The sequence below is a fragment of the Stegodyphus dumicola genome, chromosome 3 (genome assembly GCF_044657685.1).
Source record: "Stegodyphus dumicola isolate Sdum_Otavi_A_Nest chromosome 3, ASM4465768v1".
NCBI classification, from domain to species: Eukaryota; Metazoa; Arthropoda; class Arachnida; order Araneae; family Eresidae; genus Stegodyphus; species Stegodyphus dumicola.
In genome coordinates this window covers 261,194,131-261,219,238 of record NC_140770.1, presented here as the reverse complement: position 1 = coordinate 261,219,238, position 25,108 = coordinate 261,194,131, and the positions used below count along the sequence as shown (strand labels likewise).

Here is a 25,108-nt window from a genome sequence, read left to right as displayed (position 1 = left end):
GCGAACGGGCTGGCTGCATGAGCGTTTTCGTGGTTTTCCCCATGTGTAACGTGTATACGAGCCGGTTTCCCTTAGAAAGTCCTCCACGAAGGCATCCCTCCCTTAAGGCACATAGCCCTCTAGTGCTTTGCCGTAATCCAATAAAACCAAAAAAACCTTCAGCATTTACACACTTCTGCATTCGGAGCTGCCATTGCTGGTAACAGTTCTGGAACCAGGTTTTTGGATTGTCTTTCAGAAGATTCTCCGTTTTTACAGGAACCTCTTCAGCTGAGGTAAAATGGGTTCTCTTTAAGTAAGATTGAACTTACTTAGTAATACTTTAATTAGCATTATTAAAATAAAACGGAGATGAACAGTAGCTAAAATTCTATTTGCTTGGCACGATAAATCATAAAGAAATTAGGTTATCTATTTTAACTTTTTATTGTGTTAAGCAACTGAAGTTATTATACAGAATATAAATTAAATGTTTTTTAATATGTCGAACTCAAAACTTCAGAAATTGGTTGTTTGGTAGACCACATGAAGAAAGAAATCTTATGTTTCGTGCAGTGGCATGACATAGATTATAAGTGAATCTAATAGCGTAATGTGAGGCACCGCGGCACAAAATAACGGCGGTCACAAAAACGTCCACCAGTGATGTTATTAGAGACTTTTAAAACAACGTAATGTCCTTTTCTTTTAATTTCGGAAAAATCTCTAAACAAAATGAAACGGAAACATAATTTTAGATTGACTTTAAAAATAACAACAAAACATTGTAAGTAAAAACACTGTAAACAAAAACATTGTAAGTGGGTGTTGTATTAATGTATCGTATTCCCAGCATATTCTTAAAAGATTGATTTAAAAAAACCACAAACGTACGCCCAAGCCTGTTTTTTGAAACTGTTAGAAGAGGTAGAAGTTGAAGGAAATGAGACTCCACTTCCATAAACTGAATTCTCTTCTGACGCTAAAGCTGCGTTCATACTTTTATTTATGAAATGCGCTAAATGGGAGAAAATAACAGATTTATAGACTGGAATAGATACATTGGATTTACAAATTTATAAACAGTTCTTTTTCTTTTCTTACAAAATTTCAGGTTCACTTCATAACAGAGGTATTAAAACACAAACATTCATTTCTGAAGGTACTTTAAGTTGTAGTTAAGAAGCTGGGGAAAATATATTTCAGGTTTCCTCTTAGCGAAAACTGGCGATATTTTTGGCGCCATTCCTGTTTACGTGCAACGCCCAAGTAAAATGACGTCTTTTGAGTTAGAATCTGTAAACTGCCTCGCCACATAAGTTCACAAAAGTAAGAATAAAAAATATCCTTCATCGTGGCGGACTGTAAGTGGCATTTCTTTAAAAAATCTCTTTTTATTACACCCCACATATCTTCAAGTGTTGGTATGGGCTCCGGATTCCGAATATCACTGCGTAATTTAATGAGAGGTGAACGAAGCCGTTATCAGAAAGACGATCGTACAATCTCCACCAATCAGATATGGTTGTTGTTCCAGGTAAAATATTCCGTTGAATTACTATTAAAACTTCATATACACACCAGTCAATCAATGCTTTCTTTTCCATTCGTTCCAAGCTGTGCAGAAACTTCAGGTTGATCTTACAGCCGGCAGCCATTTTACAGTGAAAAGCACAATATAAGCAACGTACTTCCTAACAGACATCCAACGCAGGAATAGGTCCTGAAAAATGTTCTCCCAACAATCAAATTCAGCGCCACGATCACGCATTACAACCAATCACGTCATCATAGGGTTTCAAAAATGTACACCGTGAAATACTCAGGTTACCATAACTAAAACAACTTGGCGATAAATGAAACAATAACTTGGCGATAATCCAAGTGGTACCCCAAAATATAGACCGCCCAAGAAGCCTTTCTTCGCAGAGGCTTGAAATTAATTTCTAAGCGATCCTTAATAAACCGAGATCCTGAAAATTTGCTATCATTAAATTGCATAAAATGACGGTTATTGAAATATACTTTCCAAATGGAGAAAACCACAAAAAACAACCATACAGCTATTCGCATTTGCTCAAATTCGAAGCCGGGACGAACTACACCATTCAGCAAATAACAACTCCGCTGATAGGCTAAACTGCATCCAAGAAATCATCTTTCCGTTGGAAAGATGCATAAAATCATTCAAAATCTATTACATTTATGGAAAGTTACATTGTTACGCTCGGTACCAATACAGCTTTTCTTTTTGACCAGCATACGAGAGTCACACTGAAAACTTTGCGATACAGATTAATTGTGCAGGATAAACTTACCTAATCGTAGGTGTGTTTAAAGTAGTTTCTTCTAGCAACAATACACTTTTGTAGGCAAATTTTCCAAAAATTAAATGCTTCATGTCTATTTTTGGGAAACTATGAAAAATATGCTTCTATAGTATTAACAGTATTCTTTTCAGAATAAAAACGACAGAAAAGTAAATTTTGTTTTAAATTACAAAATCCCCATATTTTACATATAGTAAGATAAAAAAAAAAGTAGGATGTGTAGCGATCATAGGACTATATTTCGTAAAGGCGCGAATAAGTTCAAGGCAAGGGAGGAGAGGTGTTGACCTGGCTCAAACGGGAGAGAAGTGAATACGCGTCGGAGTTCACTTAACACTGTCAATTTGATGTTTGGATTTACTTTATTTCGTTTTTGGAAATGCTGTAATATTTTCCATACGCATAAGAAACTTAAGTAGATAAATTCTGATGTTAATATGAATGATATTGCATCTCACCTTATGAGGTTTTATCAATCATTCTCATATGGAGATAGCATAAAATGGTAAAGTGATGACTCGGTTTTGGAGCATGCAAGTGGACAGAAATTTGCTAATCTTACTCCGTCGATGAAACACGTGGACTGATGGACTTTTTATCATCAAGGATCACAACAAGTTATTTTCTTTTACGAAATATCCTGTCCATGTCCTAAAGTCTATAACAACGATACCGATCAAGCATAGCATGCAGTGATTCAAATGACATAGCTTCAATTCGAAGCTTTCGAGTTGAGGACTTCAACTGTTTTGCTTTTTTCTGATGTATATATACTAATCTCTGTGTCTGATCTGAAGTTTTAATATAGCCATTTATTCTCCTGTTGCTTGACCAGGTGGAATGATCTGTATTATCAGAGTCGTTCATAGAATCGTCTGAGTTAGGCCTACAGAACTTGCCCTGGATATCCAGCGTTTTGGTTATAACGAACACGTAAAATACTACTTACCGAGTAAGAACGAGGATGCATGCTACACGAAATGTGACGATCGCCACATGAGCTGTTTCTTGCCCTTCTTAACTTCCGGCCTGATTTTCTTATTAGCTAGTGGACAACGATCGCCAACGCCAACTTCCAGGGTTTAAAACGAAAGAAGAGTGATTCTGCGTCTACTTTTTTAATCAAGCCTTGCACCTGAGTAGGAAGGAAATGATATTGCATTCAGGTTTGGCATTATTAACTTTTGCCATTGGAGATTTGCATGTCATTAAAATCTTCTCGATTGTTTAGAAGTAGTAAAATTTGTCGTGTCTCCAAAATTTGACTGCATGAAAGCAAATTCAATAAAAACGCTTAAAATATTTTAAAATCACAATATATTTTATATATACAAAATGTTTAAAAATATTCACTGTTTTATTAACATTCTCCTATCATAAACATGTAGCTCATGCTGCATTACGATAAACTGTGTAGAGTTATTAGGCTATTTTTGAAGCAAGAGACATGAAAAATGAGCAATGCCTTCGCCGGAACTCGAACCTGGATCTCCTGAATACGCGCCGAGTGTGCTACCGTTACAGAACGAAGGCAAGCAGAAAGGAGAGAGAAAATAATTTGTTGAGACATTAGGATTTTTGGAAGCAGAAAAGATGAAAAATTAACAACGCCTTCACCGGGAATGGAACCACGGACCTCTGAAATACCGGCTCGGTGTGCTGACCACTACACCACGAAGGCACGCTAGGGAGGTGGGAGAAATACGTAACAACTTTATAACTGATTTTAATGATCATTGATACGTAGCGTTAGTATTGAACCGAATCTATGCTTGCAGTAACTAATACATGATAAAGAATGCTTTTACCCGTTTGTGTTTTACCGGAAAATTGACTAGCAGAGCAAATGTTATATCAGTATCAAAATTTCATTAATGTTATTTCTAGGAATAATTTGAAAATAGCAGTAGTGTTTACTTCATATATGTTCTATCAAATAATTATTATACAGTACAAACAAAGTACCGATCCAATGGAGATCTCGTTAATTAACATCAATGTTGTAACATCTGAGTGTGTTTTTAAATGCGTATAATTTTATGGATATAATGACTGGGCATTGAAGATCATTAAAGTGAAATCCGATTTTCGCAATTGTTACACTGACAGAAAAAAATGTATTATTAACATAACACAAATAATTTTATTAGGTTTAAAATACTACGAATATCAAAATAAAAAATGGATAAAAACTTAAGTAAATTTTATTTACTATTATTCTTTTAAAAATTAATATACATTTTGTTACATAAATAATTGAAAATATTTCGTCTGGTTTCGACATAAAATGAATTTGTTTATTTAAAATAATAACCAAAAAATGAAGATTACCATGAATTGTTTTTGTAACTTGAAGCAAACTAACCTTTTGGACTTTTAAATAGTTCAAGAATTGCGGCTAGAACTTTTTTCTGAAAAAATACCATCAATTTTGGCTAATGAAAAACAATTAAAGTATTCTCTTATGAATGTTTGTTTGAATATTGTTAAGACGAAAAACAAATTCCTGACAATTTAATTTCTTTTCTTAAAACAAATATCCTCCTACCCCGCAATGACAGTTCTGATCATTTGAAATCTAGTTCCAATTAAGCTTATTTAAATGATGTATTCCCAATGTTTCTAACTACGCCAAAGCGGTTTCTTAAATGAAGCTATGAAGCTTTTTATATTTCAAGAATTTCAAGAATATGCCAAAAATACATCGAAATAAAGAAGGGTCGTGATCTGCATAATTTTCAATTACACAAAAGAAGAGTTTGTGTAATAGCCCTATCCGAACAAGATGACAATGAATTGCATGCTTCTAATAATACTGATTTACTTATTGCAAGACCATTGGGATACATATTATTATTGTAAAAGCTGGTCCTAGCCATCATAAAGGAAGTACTAAGGACTGTACTGCATAAGTACTGTACTACTGTACAACTAACCGAAATCACGAAAAACATTCCCTTTGAGTAATGAAAAATATTTTTAAGAAATCATAATTTGGAATAAAATGCTTTGATTTGCTACTCTAATGATAGTTAGATTCAACAATGATTATTATATCATATTTAAAAACAGAGGTGGTTAATTAAAGATTGTGCTGTCTGTTGGTAAGGTACACTCTGCTCGTTAACATCTAACAGAAAAAATTCTAAGTGAATAATTTATATACATTTTATCTTGTCATGAAGGCAGTGAACAAAATCAGAGATAATTCTTTAAATGACAAGTTGTTTGAGCAACTCATTACTGAAAATTCTGAAGATTTTAGTTATTTGTTTCTTCATACAAAAATTCTTTGTCTACTATGGTGAACACTTTTGAGCTGTTTGTCCAAATATTTCAGCTCAGTCCTAGAGATTTAGGAAAGATCCTGCTTTAACAACAGACTTGGTAAAGTTAAAAAATAAGATAGAAGTTATTTAATAGAATCTTTAATAATCAACGAAATACTATTTAAGTTTCAAACGATGGCATTTTTGCATTTCTAGCAAAGCTTTGTAAACATAAAGACTTACGAAATTTAATCATATTTCAAATTGGCCAGCTTTAGAAAAAATGACGAACATGTACTGAAATATTGCCAGTGAATAATAATGGAAGGTTTTTAGATTGGACTTGAAGAAAAAGTTTCGAGATACCTTCAAAATGGATGTAGCCGGTTGGAATTTGGTTTCTTTGCGTAATTTCAGGATCATCTTTAGTTGTATAAAGATCATAAAGTGCTGATTTAAAATTAAAATTTGGGTACCAACAGTTTTGGCTTTGGCAGGAAATATTTGAATCTTGCATTGGTTTATGGATACTTCATAGAAATTTCTCCGTAGCATTCATTTATGTCATTTAGCAAACGCTGATTCAGTACAGCTACAAATCTAATAACTAAAATTTAAAAAAAAAAAAAAAAAAAAAAAAACTGATTGCGAAGTTTTAAAGATATTGTTAACAAAAATGGAATCGTAAATTGATAATAAACTGGTGGCAAATTATCAGGCTTTTTCCTTATGCATTCATTGGCAACATTTTATTTCACATTTAGGTTTTGCAACAATAAAAAATGAATTCTTTCGCTTGGTTGGAAAAACGAATGTATGACAGGTAATGGCTAAAGAACAAAAGCATGAGAAACTTCTATTAGTATGACAGAGATGTTGTAAATAATAAATTAATTAGCGTCGTACAATGTCTCTTTTATTTTAGTTGCGTTAGCAACTTATTGTTGCGAAATACCCAGCTGCGGTAAGATAGGTTCCCCACAAAGTAGTTTTAGGGTTTCCAGAAAATGGCAAAAAAGGAAGGTTTGTCAGGTTTGGCGCGAAATCGTCCGTTCGGCGACAAAATAGGTGATATGTCATAGACGGAGCGAAAACATTCTAGTACGTGTTCTTAGCGATTTTGCCTAGAATGCTCTCGAAAGGCAGGTCGAAAGTTATAAATACCCTGCATGTACGCAGAACAATTTATCGTGACGAGTATTATGAGTGTGTTGAGTTTGGTAGTGGTGCTTCAGTTCAGAGAGCTTGAGACAGATTGAATGAGTCGGGAGCTGTATTTAGTGCTTTGCTGTGAAGCTGTCTTCATCGTTATAGCCTGATAGCCTGAGGCTGTGTTGCTGATTGGTTCAGCGAGATTATGGTAGCTAGCTAAAACGTCATTGGAACTGTCCTATGTAATACTGACAAATGATTTGTGTTTTAATTCTTCATCAATCACTCCGAATCCACGAAACCGTAGAACGCTACAATATCTACCTATTTATCTCTTGGGCCATCTGCCTCTTTACATGTTTATTTATTTTTCATACTATTCATATAGATGTGAAGTTAATTGTCTACCTACCTGTCTATAAAACTGTGCATCCCTACTACGATGAAGATCCAGCTAAATGCACCGAGTCTCGGAGGACAAGATCACAGTATTGTTTCTGAAACCTGAAAACGAAGCAAGGAAAATTAGTTACCAATAAACCTAAAAGGAATTTTATTAAATGTAACCCCAAGAAAGGAATGCGACTTTTTTAACAGAAATTTTGTGAGCGATTACAGGAGAAAGATCAATATAGTTTTAATTTATTCTCGATTTAAATGTCACGCAGAAATTTAGAGAACATTAAATTTCTATTTTTTTTCATCATTAAACATCTATTTCTATTTTAATTTAAATTTCTATGAGAATTCACTTTGAATTGAAATTTTCTGATTACTATTCCAGGCAATATTTCATCGAAAATCGGAACTGACATTAATTGAATAACGTGGACATAGAATGAGGGAAAGTACTTCAAACTAGAGTCTTAAATAAAAAAAATATATATATAAATAAATTTTAAGAGAATATAAGAAGTAGTTTGAAAATAAGCCTTTAGTTGAGCATTCATGCGTAATAAGAAATTTTAGAAAAAAATTAAGACTACGATTTAAGTCAAAAAGAATTCCATTCTTTTTCCCTGTTTCTGAAAGTAGAATATTTTGACTAAATATTTTGTAACCCCAAATGGCATAAAGAGAAGATTCAATTAACTTTAACTGCTACGGGAAAATGTTTTGAGTGTTGCCTAGGGAGGGGAACACGAAAATTGCAATTTGAATTCTTCAATTTACAATCTCAGACACCAAAGAAAACTTTATCCTTGAAAGTGTTAAAGTGAAAGTGAAAGTCCCATGAAGTAATGCGACGAGGCGATTACAATTGCTCTTTTCCATCAGTCGTTAAATCCTGCAACCACCAATTCCATATTCGCATGAATGTGGATATATGCAGTAATATGGATATATGCAGTAAGAATAATATGCAGTCTCAGTATGCAATGATTCTGCCTCGTTCGAACTCAGAAACGTGCTTGACCGATGCTCGAGTTTTCTACGACGGTTACTGAAGCTGCACATATAAAAATCTGATGAGAGAACAACTCAAGTTATTCAGATCGCCAATCTTTGGTTCCTTTATATACGGAGAGAAGGGTCGCTGCAGTCGCCCATTATGTGCGCTTACTCTTAAATCATAATCATCCATGGCGGTACACACATGATGCAAGTTTCATGCCATTTGGATGTTTCCTTCATAGTGTTACATTTTGGATGGCCAGCAGTTTATTAATTCTTATATCCTTGTTCTCATTTTTGTCTCTGATGAAAAATATTTTTTAAGAATAATTGTATGAATTTTTTAGTGAGTTGTTTCACTTTAGTTCAATGATGTTAAATACAGTCCGTTGAATAAAACAATACAATAAATACAAAAGAAATATGCATATATATATATATATATATATATATTTCTATGGCTAGTTTAGCCATTTCTTAAAACATGTTTTTTCATACTATACAAATTTGTATTTATTCTTTTCGAGTAATTAGAACTGTTTAACTTTTATTTGGAAAAACTGTTATGTAGGGAAAGGGGTGCCTAACTTATATACAAATAGTTTAAAATAATTAATTTGAGTGCCTAAACTGAAAAGAACGGAAACATAACCAATTTTGCCCCCCCCAGAAAGTACATCGTTGATGGATTTTTCCTCCTCTTAAAAAGGTTTTGAATCTTACAATGATAATGTTATGTTTTCCTTTTTGTATTTATTTGTGTATTTTTCTTTTTTTCTGGTTACTTTACCAACTCCGTCCAAATTAATATAATAGATTCTATATTAACTTTTAAATTAGAATTTTTCCAACTTTCTATCATTATTTGCTTGTTTAGTTTTAATTTAAATTAGAAGTATTTGCATATGTATCAGATATTGTAGTTTTTACGGAAGCTGAAACCGACTCGCACGTTTGTCATGACGGAGAAGACTGTTGCTTAGACGACGACTGCTGCGAAAATCACAACTGACTTGATTGTTAAACATCATTTTTATTTTGCAGCGAAAAGTTTTTTCAGAAATACATTTTTGCTCTAACCGAAGCGAGAGACGCTATTTATTGAGGTAGTGGTGGGTGGAAAAACGTAATGCGCACTCACAGCTGTTGTATTTATAACAGGAAAGTGTCTGTGCTACTGAGTAGAGACTGGGATATAGATTTCGCAGTATAGAGATACTGCAGGGAAAGAGTGATCTAATGTGCTTCAGAGTTACGCAGCAAAGCGTATTCTTTGAAGCAGCGATGCATTTAACTAAAATTTATGAATTTAAAGGTCAGTTGTGGTAGTTTACTCCAATTAAGTTTAATAATTTTGTTTCATATTTTATATTTTACATATTAATATTTAAGATAAAAATATATAAATCAAAATTATAATTTAGATTAGCCAATAGCCCCTTAACTCTTTATTTTTAATTTGGGTATTTTCCCTCTCTACTATAAAAAAGAGTAATAGCTATTTCTGGATTTCTTCACTTTTAGATCAATCCATATCATATGACTTGCTGATGACTTAGTTAATTCGGAAACTGAACTCAAAATTTTGAGAATTGACACCATTTCCTTGTTGAGCTTCCATACTGGATAATTGCGCTTTTTTGCTTCTACCTCTGTTCTCGCTAAGACTATGACTCTCTACTTTCTTCCTATCCCAACAGTGTCATATTGTAAATGTTTCTGAATTTGGACCATTAGAGTTCTAAGTAAATTGTGGCCGCAAATGTCAGTTGGAATAATAGTGACTATTCAAGCTGCATTGGCTGCCAAATTTGCTGCTCATTATGGATTCAATATTCACATTCTATGTTATCAAAGCTCCTACATCCTTCCATCTAAGTCTATTTTTTCATTAAATACACATATAGGAGAGAGAGAACAAAGAGAAAATGATATTAAAGAATAAAACTCTGCGAAATGAATAGCAGTTTTTTGAAATAGTAATCAGCTGCGAATAAAATGGGAATTTTTAAAATTTCTAACAATTAATGATTAAACAATATCTATCACTAAGAAAGCAAACAAACTGCAAAATAGGAAATTATTCCTGAAAACAAAAGTTAATAATATTATAAGCAAAGATTCCGATGATTTTAGATTCTTTTGGTGTTTTTCAAGGCAGGGCCCAAGAGAATTAACAGCTGCATATTTTTTATCTAGTTGAATTACAAAACAGAAGTGAACAATTATTTAAATTGTTGAGCAATAAACATTTTCAAGTTTTCAAGCTAAATGCAATAACAAAAATTCTGAAATAAAATTAAAGTTCTTGAAAAACTTTTGGAATGAAATTTAATTAAATGCATTCAACGATATATAGTTTGTCCCAACGAAACTCGAAAAAATGTTTGCCTTACTTTCTACAACTACAGTCCCTCAAATAATGTCGTAATTCTAGGAAAGAAGAAATTATGCCATTTAAAAGGAAAAGCAAATGGATTAATAAAAGCTGGAAGCTTAAGAATGCAAATTATCTAAATCGCTGTTGTGAGGAACTGTAGTAATATGGTTGATGTAAGCAATATAGAAACCAATGAAAAACCCTGTGTCAGAGCAAAAAAATTGTTAACGCAATTTGCATAATGGGGGAAAAATCTGTCCGAAGGAAAAATGTAATTCCTTTAACTGCAAGTCATTATGAATTTCATCGTGAAAAACTGTGTAGAGTCAATGTTAAAATCAGTGCATATTGTTAAAATCGAGAAACTTAATATTTCGAATTAATTAAAAAGAACAAACTCATGAAAATGAATAAATTATAAAAATAGGAGCTCTAAGAATAGTCAAACAGCAAAATCTGAAATAAAATCAAGCATGATCTTATGTCTGAATGAGTAGACGTACATCTAAATTGTAAATATTAAAAGAGTATTAAAAACATTCGAAACAAAACAGAAACAGAAGCTGAAAGATTGAGTATTCATGGAAATAAAAAATTAAAGAAACAATAGAAAAGCTTTATCTCCAAACTTGGTGAAAACAGCGTGAGCAAAAACTCCACTCAAGCAAAAATAGTTATTCCGCCAGTTCATACGTGGCGGAATAGCTATTTCTGCTTCAATGGAGTAGCGATAATGTATTAGGCACAAGTTGAGAGATGGTAGGCAGCTCTATCCCAGCAAGAAAATTAAAAGAAAAAGCAAAATGCCCTGGGAATCTAATAAATAGGGAAGTAATTTTGAAATTATATACTATGCTTTAATATAATTTATATAAAAATTGTATTAATAATGCATAAAAATTGTGATCTTATAAGATGAGTTTTAAATTTAACTTAGAAATGGAAGAAAGTTTGTCAACGGAAAAATGTGTTCTGTTATTAGCATATATAGTTATTTAAGTAATTATATATACTACATAACGGTGAAGACAGCTTCACGGCAAAGCACCCTGCTCGATCGTTCTCTGAACTCTACGTACTCTCGCGAATCTCCACGCTACAACTCGCGATGCACTTGAAGATACACTGAAGTACAGCTTTCGACTCGGTTCGGCCGTTCTCGGAGCTTAACACACTCTAAGATAAAACTCGACGATGAACTAACACTCGATACACTAAGACTCTCTCGATGCAGTCGACAACCAGCTCGGCACTAGAATTCGTCACACTCGCTGACTGACTCTTAATTCACTCGACTACGCACTCACTGACTGACTATCAACTGTCTCTCTGCCTACCAGCAGGGTTTATGTAGCTTTTGGCTTGCGTTCGAGAACATTCTGGGCTAAACCAGAAAGAATTCGTTCCAGAAGGTTCTCCATCCGTCGATGGCATATCGCCAATTTTGTCGCCAAATGGGCGAATTCTCGCCAAATGTGGCAACCCTGTTTTTCCTTTTCATTTCCTGGCAACTCTAAATCTGCTTTGCGGGGAAGCTATCTTACCGCGGTTGGACATTTCGTAATAATACTATATACATATAGAGAGAGAGAGACATGCGTAGATAAATAATGATTAAAATGAATGCAGTTTAAAGAATTGCTTAATTACATTACAATAATTAAAACATTTGTAAGTTACTTTTATTTTAATACTTTTTATATTATATATACAATCTAGTTTATTAATATTCTGGCAAGAAAGCGTGTGGGGAACTGAGAATCGATGGAAAGTTGCTTCAAAATAAAAATTAACTGTTAGATAATTTCAGTGAATCGCCTCACGGCATAACAATCGATGATTTTATAATACTTTCAAAGCCAGTATATTACGTCTAATTATCTAGACTGTTCATTGTTTGAAGGTGCTATTGTTCCACTTTTTTCGAATAAGTGAAGTTCTATTGCAATATGGATGTACACCTTGCACAAGGGAAAAACAATGTCAGCTCTACATCTCCCGTTCTTCTAAGCCGACTGACAAAATTTAACTTGAGCTTTTCATAACTTGAAAGAGCGACTTAGGATATATATTAGATTTATATATAGCATTGCTCTAACATAGGTGTTTGGACACAAAATCGGACATTTTTTTTTTTTTAAATGGCATGCGGATTTCATTCCGTATTTCGATTATGCCCAAATATTAAATTTTGTAAACTTTGGTGAGGAAGTTACCGAGAAATGAAGAATTTATCCTTGCACACTTTTTACAGTTTGCGCCAAGAATAATTCACTTGGACAAAACTTAAAATTTGGAAATGATTGTTTTGGGGAATTTACTGATGCAGCTTTTCGATAAAAGAAGAACAATCATTTTCAAAACTGTCAAACTATTCCACTGGTGCACGAGTGTTTCCAGATAAGTAACATTCAACACGATAGTTACTCATATATATAAAGAGAGAGGGGGAGAGAGATAAATATAGATGAGACAGAGGGAGAGGTGTGTGTGCATTTATTCTTCCCGTGGAGCCAAGTTTTGGCTCAGCTTTAATTTATTGCAAAAGGTGCAAGATGTATATCATCACAATAAAGAAAAATATCTTCCAAAAGATTTTTAGTTTCCTGCTTGAAAAATATAAATTTTAACTTGATCATAATTTAAATTTATTTTAATTTACTTTTTATTATTCCAACCAAACGTAGTTAGTAATCAGTTGCAATTTGTTTAATGTTACATGAAATATTCTTGATGTTTAATGTTACATGTAAAAAACTATAATGCAACACCATTTCTTGTCATAAACTGAATATGAACAGAGAAGATCAAGTAATCAAACATAAACAGTGATGACAATGATTCACAAAACTAATTTTCGTACTTACGTATTAAAATAAGTAAATTACTTTGCTTTTGACATTTTAATGTCTCACCATCTAATTTTAAACTTTTTTTCCAATGGCTAGCAAAAAGTTACCAAGAACTCAACTCTTACAAACGGAGGTTACAAACAACAGAACTAACAGACCGAAGTTATTGCCTCCTGGTGCTGGTGAGCGTCAATGCAATCAATGTCCTGTAAACAGACGGAAAACCACAACTGCATTGCGTCTTGGACTATCGGGAATAAGAAAAGAACCTAACCTTCTTAAACGTTTTAAACCTGTACGAGTCTGAAGATCTCGTTAAGATATTAGGTGTAAATAAGTTTTTTAAAACACTTTAATCCTCCAACAAGAAATGGCTGTATTATGATGTTGTAGTAAGCTGGCACCTCTTTTTGCAAGGAAGTGCTTTCGCTCATTGCCCCAAAGGCCACAATGGCCAGGCACCCTCTGGAGAACAATTTGTTTACCCGTTATAGTGAGAGTTCTCAAGAATTCTTGACATTGCAGAATTTCAGGTATTAATGAGGGTTCAGAGCTAATTGACTGAATAGCCGCCTGAGAATCGTAAAAAAATTATTGCTTTTACAAACTTATAAAACTAAATTCAGTGGAGCAACAGCCCTAATTGGCAAGCAGCCCTAGTGAGCCAATGCCAGCAGTGCCCCAAAATCTGGTTTCTTGACCGTGGTTCCCGGGATGCGTAAGCACATGCCTGAACAAGTGGTCAGCTTGTTGCAGGACCCCCAGTGTTCAGTCCCCAAGCGAACTTGGTACTCATTTTATCGACCCAAGGGATAAAAGGCTGATTTGACCTTGCCCAGTCCGGGGTTCGAACCTCGAAGCTGTGGTGTTGCTGGCGATGCTCTTGCCACTGCGCCACCGGGCCTCTTGCAAACTTAAAATAATGAATAACTAATAATTGCTTTTAGGGCTATACATATGACTACTACTTCGCCATCGAAAGTACCAATGTGTCCTGCAAAAGCGTAAAAAGAAAAAGATTCGAAAACTTAATAGTTTTAAAACTTCTTGTTAAGTAACTCTTTATGCTAATTAAAATATATATTAAATATTGTTTGTTTGATCCCATAAGGGAGAGAATTTATTGCTTAGAGTTTACGAGAATTAAAAACAAAAATATTTTGGCATTAATTAAAGAATTATCTGCGACGATTTCGTTCTGAAATTAATCTCTCATAAAAGTATTACAGACTTTTTTAATTTCTTGCACCACACAACACTTTTAATTTTTATTGTTCTCAATCTTTTATTTAGTTATATATTATGAAAATTGACGCGAGAGTGAGTATAAGTTCTTAAAGAAGATTTATAAGAAGGCATGAATAATTCATTCGTGATGAAAAATCTTAAATGAGACAGCTATCTTAAATGAGACAGCAGGCATGACCAAATATGTATCCTTGATGTAGAAATCTCCATATTGGTATAAATTTCTTTTATATGACGCATTTCATTTCTTATAGAAAAGGTGTTAAAGGTGTTTTGAAGTTTTCTGCTCTAGAGCACATATTTAATTAGTTAAAATAATTTGAAAGCATTTCAATGCTCCGAAGTAATTTCGAATGTGATGAATTTGAATAAATGAAGAGAAACAACGTAAAAAATTGTAAATTCTTAATTTATTATATACGCATCTTGTACTGAAAAATGATCAAATTTTTATTTCTGTGTCATATTATCAAAGACAATAAAATGTGCATTATTAACCCTTATCGGATCCAATCAACCTGGACTCGGCTCGTTCGAAGACAGCCTGTCTGTTGTTTTAACATTTCACACCCATTTAAGAATACATATAGTGGTAATTATTAACAATCAATTAATCGATATGTTTATATGTTTTCAAAGGCACTACACGAGTTGTACTCCCCCAAAGCTGAAAAAAACCTCCATAGTAGGCAGGAGGTAAGCAACCCAGTCAAAAGCCTTAAAAAAATTCCTTTGCCGAAACCCAGAGTCCCAGTGTTGCTTATCGATATTCATTGTCTTCGGTTTTAGAACTGGTTTTTTATTTTGTATGTAACCATGACAACGAGATGTGCATGTATCTAGAGAAAATGTTTTGTCTAAAGCTTCTAAGTTAGCAAAAGTGTCTTAGTACGAAACAAAATATTTAGTTTACGACTATAAATTTCTTCTGTCTTCTTCCTCTTGAGGAGTTACAACAAATTAAGTGGCGCCGCGATATAAATTGGAATAACTGCAAAATAAACTAGGTACGAAAATGTTTTGTCTAAGGCTTCTAAGTTAGTAGAAGTGTTTTAACGAAATAAAATATTTAGTTTACGACTGTAAGTATCTTTTGTTTGCGTTCTCTTGATGATTTACAACAAATTAAGTGGCGTCGGCAAGAGATATTGGAATAACTACAAAATAAAAAAGGTGCGATTTGAATTTAAACGTTAAATATTTGTGCTTTTAGTTTCGCATGAACTTTAATATTTTATTATTAGTGCTTTAAAGTTACAACGTAAAACTTTAGTTACAACATTTATGAATACGGCAAAGGCTATTGCCGAAGAAATGACGACGAAAGTGAATGTTTGCAGACTTCACCAACTGAATTCAGAGTTAACTGATAAATTCGAGGGCTTTGAAATATTCAGCATGTAATTTCTGAATTATTACTTGGCAAGTGCGAGGCAAAACAAGAAAAGGAGTACGTTAAGGATTTCAGTGAAGTTGGGAAAATTATGAGGAACATTACTTTTCTTTTAAGGATGAAAACTTAAAGAAGCAATTTATGATGATAAATCAATTCAATCGCCATGTAATCGACAGTATCGGTTGTTAAAATTGAAGATTCAAAGATTTTATGGAGATATTGAATCCTTTTTGGTATTTTGGAGTCAGTTTCCAGAATTCATGAAGATGAAGAGATGCCGTTTGAATATAAGTTCCAATATTTTGGTTCAGGGGATTACTCCTCTGAATATTTTGATTCAGGGGATTACTCCTCTGGGTCTCGAGCTGACAGTTTAATAGAGAGTCCCTCTCTGTGGCTCAGAATTACCCTAAAGCAATTGAATTATTGAAAGAAAGATTTGTTAGCGCAAATGTATGTTCGTAAATTATTCACAATGGTAATTAAAAATGCTGCAAATGGCAGGAGATGTACTGATTTGGTTACTTTATAGATCAACTCGAATCACGTTTAAGAGCTTTAAATACGTTAGGAAGATTTAAAGAAAAGTTTTCAGATTTCTTGTCTCATCTTGTCTTCCTGATGATGTTTTGACAGCTTGACCACCAAGAATGGTGTTTTGGTGTGTTTGACCTTCCTAATGGTAGCAACGAGATTGCTGAAACAGTCAATGGCCCATGCCTTTTTTAAGGCAAGAAGTTAATGGTGAGGAAATGATAAATTTGGATCGATCAGGTGTCAGAATTTAAGTTAAGGTTAAAAAGGAAGTTGATAATTGAAGAAATAATATCACTTCTGCTTCTATTCTGTCCACGCATGAAAGGGCTAAATACAATTTTTGTGGTCGTCTGCATCTTAGTAAAGATTGTAGGATGACTTCAGATTAGAGGAAATCTCAAGTTATAAGCCTAAGATGTTGCTTAGTTTTTCTTAAGCTAGGAAACATTGCAAAACGTGTCGAAATACCATTCGATGCGTAATATGTGGACAACGGCACTATGTTCTGCATTGTTTGAAAATTAGAGGAAGGGTCTAATAAATCCACTTTTCAAGCAAATTTTACAGAACGCAAATGCAGTACGTTGTTTACACGAGAATCCTCTTTACGGGAAATCTATCTAATGAAAGACTTGATTAAAGTCGGCATAAAGGAAGCCTAGTTACGGTACGTGTTCTATTGCATGATGGCTCGCATCGATAATATAAATCGAAAAGGATTAAATAAAGGAAATAAAATTTCTCTTACAGGTACAGAAGTGCTGTGACTACGATTATTTGGTGGTGGAACTCTTCCTGCTTTATAAAACGGAAGGTACAATGTTACAGATGAAAGTTTTCACACAAAAATTTCTGTTTTGGTCCAGCCCAAAATTTGTACAACCCTACCTAGAATTCGTGATAATCGTCTAATTTTGGAACTTAAAGCTCATGAAATAACACTTACAGATGTTGGTGATAATACACCACCCATATGAGTTCTCTTTGGCGTGGATATTTTAGGGATGATTTTAAATGACAGAATTCAGGTATTATCATCGCGAGTTTCATCTGTAGAGTCCTTGCCTGGCTGGACCATTCTAAGTCTCGGGAAGAAAAGAGAAGTAGTTAACACTCTGTCTAAAAATTTTAGGTGCAATAGATGTGAGAGCTAGAAACTTTGGGCATCCGTAATCCGATTGAACAGAAAAGCAAAAAGGCGCTAGAAGATTAAACTTTAATGCATTTCAAAGAAACATTAACTGTTAATTGTGACAATTCTTACGAGGTGGCTTTGCCCTGGATAGTGCGGCATCCTTCTCTCCATGTAACTACGAGGTTGCAATCTGTCAGTAAACGGCTATGAAGAGAAGATATCTTTGACAAATATCATGCAATTTTTTTTGCAGTAAAAGAGAAATAGCATAATAGAAGAGCCATCTGCTATCAAAAGTAGCGTTCATTATTTACCTCATAGACCAGTAATTACGTTATCAGATACAATCACAAATATCCGATCTGTGTTGATGCCTTGGTGAAGATTGCTGACTGTGCTTCGTTAAATGATTGTCTGTATAACGGGATCTAGTTTTACACAACTGGTTCCCCCACTATTAAACAGCTTCCGGCTGCGTACTGTGAAAGTAATAGCAGATATCAAGCAAGCTTTCCTACAGCTTAGTGTACGACCCGAAGATCGAAATGTACTTCAAATTTAAGGCGCAAGTTACTTGGAAAATGAAAAGAACACAGAAATTGCCGTGTAGTGTTTGGCGTTACAATAAGCTCTTTCTTGCTAAATGCGACTATTTCGCGTCATTTAAGTGTAGGAAAATACCAAAACGAAGAGCTCAAATTCGCCACAGAGAATATGAATGCAGGTTTTTATGTTGAAAAAAGTGTCTTAGTATAAAATAAAATATTTAGTTTAGGACTATAAGAAACATCCGCGTTCTTTCTCTTGAAGAGTTACAACACCCACATTTCTCAATTTGAGGGACTTTAAATAAAGATTCCTGAACTCACCACTAGACTGTGATCAGTCAGAATCACCACTTTCGGTGGCTGCTGCCTTGCTACTACTATTAATTCACCAGTGGTCTAAAAACCGCCATGCGTCTGACACAGGAATTCCACCAACTTAGACTGTGGGCCAGTTGTGTTACCGTAGTCGGGATTACTCGCTTACACCTATATGAAACCGCAAGGCTCGTGTTTTTTATATCCTGGTGTCGAGGTTAGCAGAATATATAGATCGCTACCAGTACAATTAACCTTTAACTGCTGTGAGCGGTTTCTCAGACCACGCGACATTTTCCATTAAATGCTTTCACCCCTCCCCTTAGAATAATTAATGGGTATTGCCACTCTTAGTACCTTCCTAAACCAGTTGTCCAAGGTCACATACCAAGTTGCATTTGGCTATCTCTATTTCTTCTTTTATTTTTTTTTTAATTTTCCTCCCTCAGCGGTCTGTGGCACCGATCACAGCGGATACGATCCAAATTTCGGCCGATAAAGTTCACTTTTCGTTGTTGTTACATATTTCGCTTTTTTATAAATATTCTTGAAATGGCTTTAAATGCGTGCAGGAAACGTTCTATATATCTTACCCAAGACCAAATTAAATAAATAGTTCGAAATTGGTCTAATTTACAGTTCTCTGATTAAAGTTCAAGTGATGAAATTATTGAGAGCGACCACGACACAAATTCAGAAATATCTGCCGATGAAAATAAAAATCCATGCTGTTCTTCTACAAGAGATTTTTTATTGCAAAAATGAATTTAAATGGTCTATTCAAGAGCCCAACAAGGTTGTTCGAACTCGTAATCACAATATTATTCTTCGTTCAATCTATTCAACTGCTCGTCGAACCCGACGTTGGCCTATGGCAATATTCTTCAGAAACTTGGTTATATGTGCAATAAATGCACTCGTATTATTTCAATCTTATCCCATTGGCTCCGAAAATGAAACGAAAAGATTTCATTTACAATTCAGTTGCTGCAGTCTCATGTAAAACGGAGGATAACTTCATCGTTTTAACCTAAAGAACTCAAACTTACAGTAAGAAGAGTTTTCGGAATAAATGATGATGAAGGAAACATTGCGATCGAAGACGATAAATTAAAAAAAAAGTACGTCCTATATTTGTCTCCCGAGCAAAAAAAGGAAAAGAGCTTACAAATGTATAGCATGCAAAGAACCAGTGTGTCTACAGTGCTGTAGAAAAGTATGTATAAAATGCAGCTCGAATTATGATTTTTAAAATAAAAGTTAATTTTCTATATTATTATTAAAGCATTCTTATCGCAAATTTTAATGCAAAATAAAAAAGTTGAATTTTAAAATTTACTTCTTCCATCCGCATACGTAAGCGAAGAAATTATTATCATAGTATATATTTTATTTTAATGAACTGATTTAAGTATAAAAATTGCTTTATCTCTTCATGAAAAAGTTAAATATATGAAATTAAATAGCATTTATTTAAATAAGAAAAATAAAACAATATCTTATTTTGTTTTTAGCAGAAGCGGTGTGAGAGACCGCTCACAGTAGTTACGCGACAATTTAAGTCACAGTAGTTAAAGGTTAACAATTCCAGGGAACACTGCTTCCTTATCAATAAAATCATATTGACTGAAAAATTTAATATCTAACTAGCCTATATTAAAACCATTAAATTATATTATGGAACATAAATTAACAGAGCAATATCAATATTACATCACAGCGCAATAAAATGGCATGGTATTGTTATGAATTTATATACATGTTAATAATTTTAGTGAAATTATGGGTAAGTTATGGTATAGGTATATCGTGTACAATGCAATATGAAAAACTTCAGAATGGGAAGCATCACCGAAAAACTAGGGGCGTAGGTTTAAATTCATTTAACCTTGATCTAAATGGTGTACTGCTGGTTTGGGGGACTAATTTGTATTGCCGAAGTTGGAGAGAAATCGCTTAAAGTCGCCACAATTGACGACCATTTGACAATATTTTTGGTCCGATCTTTGTAAAACTCTAACTGTATCCTGCTCAATGTAACTGTAACTCTTCATGTTTTCTAGCAATTTCCAGAAAATGAAACTACTAGAAATAACTCAAAGTATCTCAAAGTTTTGAGTTCAGTGTAATTAGAGATCACGTGCGAGCTTCTGCTTTTTGACGCGCTTTGAACTGCGTTTTGTTAAAAGTTCTTAGTATTTTCAAGTGCTAACTGCTGATTGTTTTCTGTCATACTGGGAAGAGCTATACGAGTAATTATCAGAAGTGTTTTTCGGAAACCAAATTTCATAAAGTTTTCATCTGTTCTGTATGCATTCAATCCATTACGAACCCCTACTCACTTAATAATGGATATATATATATATATATATATATGTAAGTGTGTGTTTGTGTGATGAAAAAGACGTAGCAACGTTGATGGCGTAGAGCATAAAAAGCTGAATTCGTAACGAAAGCAAACGTGGCAATCGAGTTATATTAAATATTCACCTTTATTTCACTTGACATGGGCACACAAATCTGAAGAAGAAATTTAATGAGCTATTGCTAATTTAGTAATTTATTAGAGATTAATTTTGTCATTTTATATTTTGCATATATATATATATATCACAAATAAAGCGTGCATTTTAATAATTTCCGAAACTTACTGCTGCTGAACATTTCGAACTCAATGTTTTAGATTGAGAAATTTGTAACTGCTTAGAAATGCTTTGCGGTACAGTATAACATATATAATAAAATAGCTAATATAGAAAAGACTGATGGGTAGTAAAATAACCGAGGACATTAGACAAGCCAGGAATATTAAAAATCGGGTATCCAAAAATGGATTTGCTAAACAAAACCTGCATTTTAATACAAGCTTGGTGCGTTAGAAGTCTGACATAATCATATTAGGGGTAAATTTTAACTTATCCGTTTAAGTATCGTAGAGTCTTCTTCTGTGATTCGGGATCATCAACTTGTAAGACCCTACTGAAATACTAACTAGCGAATTCTCGCTAGGTCTTGGAAGAACAGATAACTGTAGAAAAAGGTTACAATAACCTTTTTATTTTAATTAAACTTAACCACTCACTCAGCGCTCAATTTTTGATCACTACTTGTGGCTAAGTAACTTAAACAGAAAAAATAAGATGTACAGTCACAATAAAGTAAGAACGGTTACACGACTGGATCTTTCGTTAACTAAACCGCTAAATAGGCTGCCTACAGCAAAGCCAAACACAGAATATCAATATAATCTAAGGAAAGTGGCTAGCACCAACTATGCAACTACAAGCTTGCTAAGTCAACCACCCGGCATAAACTGAGAACTAACTTCCCTACTGCAAACTCTTAAAACTGCTGCTTAAGTACTGTTTTCAACTCATTTAGATTTGCATACACGCCAATAAATTTATATTCTGGCAGGAAATTGAAATCATAAGGAAAAGAAAAGTATCTTTAAACTAAAAATAATTGGTTAGAATTAAATAAGGATTTTACAGTATAAAGTAGAAGAACTTTATACATACGTATACCATCGTATTATCAATATGCTTCTTACTATGTATAATTATATAAACATTATTGCATAGATGCAATGCTTTTTTTAAAGACTAGAGAATAAATTCAATTTTAAGTAATTTACCCTTAATGAAACATCTCTGATTAATACACCTTTTAGATGGTGAATTAATCAGAGATGTTTTATTAAAGAATTATGTAGACAAATATATATATATACATATGTATAATTTGTAATGAAAAGCACTAAAATTAATAAATTTTAAAATTTACTTAAAAATGACTTAAACGCTGAAACGATAAAATTTAATTTAATACAGAATATATAAATGCAAATTATCCCCTATGAAATGTCAGGTTAAAATTAGGTGGTGAATGTGTACTATTGTGGAAATAAATAAATGGATTTTGCAAATATATAAACTGGAATTGTCATTTAAAATGCAAAACTAAAATGTAAAACAACATAATAATATTTCACATTTTTGAATTACTTAAAGATTTCAATTCAGATTATATAAAATTGAATAAAATATTTAAAAATGGAGTTAGGATTTTACTAAGGAATGCGAAATGACGAAACGCACTTCTCATATTTGTTGTATGGAGAGGTTGGATACAGACATGAAAATGTAAATAAAGTTTAAACTTTAAAAAAATGCGGAAATTCTTCATACAACATCTGATATTTATCCGTTAGCCTAATAATTTGATTTAATTTTTCGTATGTTTAACAATGGGGTAAAAATCTGGGTAAGCAATTAATCAGCGACTTTTTAAAATTTGTGGATTCCTGCGCTTAGGTAGCTATGTGTTATACTCAAATTTACTCTCAAAATTAATTTAGAAATACAATCTTCTATAATAATAATCTTAGATAACTATTAATAAGACATCTTAAAAATGCCGCAGTTGGTTTCAAATTCCGCAGAGACTCTGCAAGACAACATTCCTGGAAAATTTCAATGATAATTCATGCATTAATTTAAGTTATAAAAAACTACTTTTAACCCCCTCGCATTAATGTTTTCTCTTAATGTTAATTACGATTCACTGAGATTAATAAATACGCCAGTTTTCATAGAAATATAGATTTCTAAATGTCAATGAAAGTACCAGTGTAAGTGACTGTCACGTAGAGACAAAAAGGAACAATACTAAAATATACTATCACCTAAATAAATGCTATTTTTTATTTTGAGCATAATTTTAGTAATTTTTTCATGCAATACATTAAGTACTTTATTTGGACATTTTGTGTTTTCATGTATTATATTTGATAATTTATTATAATACTGCCATTTTCAAAATTTAGATTCTTTATTTACAAGCACATACACATTTCAAGAGCATTTAGACTAACGTCACTTGGGGCTGAAACTATTTAAAAACAGCATATCTTTATAATTGCTGATAGACAGTCTAGGGCGCTGGAAATAAAAATGATTTATTTAGTACAGTGTTGCCACTGTTCGTTAAAGTTTAACGAAACATTCGTTAAAGTTTTACAAATATGAAATAAACAATAAAGCAAATTCCAAACTCGGGCTTCCAGGTGCTCATATTCCTGTGGGGGGGGACTACGTTATTCAAAACTGGATGGTTCTAGGTACATTTGTTTTTTCACAGTACGAGAAACATACATAATTTCATGCAGATTCATTATTCTTTAATTTCTTTAAATATAATACAAGGCGATAATATTTGGTGGCAACAGTTTGAAAAGTGATTCAGACTTTTATAGTAGTTCAACGCATTTTGAGACTTATAGCTCTTCTTGGCTAACGCCATCTGGCTAATAAAAGCACTTCTTATTAAATATAAACATATATGATCAATTTAGTATTATAATTTAGACATTTTAGCAAAGCGGAAATGTTGTAAAAGTAAAATTTTTATTGATTCAACTTCTTTGAATGCAATAAATACTCAAAAAAGAGTTTTATCAAGTCATAAAAAATTTCGTAGCTTTCTAAGTGTAATTCTGCAACAATTTTATTTTTATAACTTCAAGCATTATTTACTCAAGCATTATAGACTGTATACCAAGTAATGTTTATAATGTATATTAGATTAAGAGGGTCTGTATGAGAAAATGCGGATCTGTTGTCAGCAAGAAATCTTTGTCTCCCCTTATGTAGGCGGAATATACACCGTCAGCATCGACTACTGATCAGATTTCTCGTTCGTTAATTATTAATTATTCCCTAAGGGAGTCGGAGCAAATGTTCGAAATTTAGAAGGACTGCGAATTTGTTAAAATTCTTACCTAAACCTCAAATGAATAACCTGTCACTGACATATGTTCCATATTTACATGTTGTTGATAGACTACATACACTAACTAAATCTCGACGTCTGCGTCCATTGTTGATCATGAAATAAATTACGAAAATTCATCACTAAACACCTGAGGCTTATTATTCAGAAATTATTTCCATATCAATGTCGTTGAGCTTTTTCATAGACAATGAGTTAACGATGGAGGAGTGTAGCGCAGATTCTGAAAAGGTCTACTCATTGTAAGGTTGGGAGCTGGTAATTACAGTGTCGTCAAAGAGCTTTAATGAGGAGCATTTTCTTATTTGTGTGTAGTATTACAGTACCTATTATTAGTCTTCTTTTAACAATATATTTTAATGATAAAGAAATGTTATTTAGTTTTAAGAATTAATTAATTGCTACTACGACTGAAATTAATACGATTTTAAAAGATTAAATAATTTCTGAAAAAATTAAAATTGTTCTGGTGCTATACTTTAAGCTCGTTTCATTACCATCAATTAAAACAAAACTCATTAAAATAATAAGCGAGATAAAATTCATTAAATTCATTTTGGCTCTAAATAAGTACCAAATTCCCTAAAAATACGAAGTAGAAACTGACCAGAGTTCGTTAAATTCTTTAAAATACGATCAACTTAGAAGACTGAATTTAAATTCAACTCTGTTCTTTAATAGCAAATATGTCCTTAATTATTATAAATAAAGCAATAATCTGATTAATTTCTTAAATAATAAACCGTTTATATATATATACTAATATCACGACCTTGAAA

General features: G+C 33.0%; 1 protein-coding gene and 1 long non-coding RNA gene across 2 annotated transcripts in view; one reads left to right on the top strand and one right to left on the bottom strand.

The window, feature by feature from the left end:
* LOC146998329 (uncharacterized) overlaps positions 1–25,108 on the top strand; it is a 353,123-nt gene that overhangs the window by 189,344 nt on the left and 138,671 nt on the right. The window lies entirely within an intron of this gene.
* Positions 1–25,108, bottom strand: part of LOC118196637 (uncharacterized) — a 189,498-nt gene that overhangs the window by 100,428 nt on the left and 63,962 nt on the right. The window contains exon 2 of the long non-coding RNA XR_004759446.2: positions 7,143–7,234. This is a non-coding gene — a long non-coding RNA (uncharacterized LOC118196637). The remainder of the gene's footprint in view (positions 1–7,142; positions 7,235–25,108) is intronic.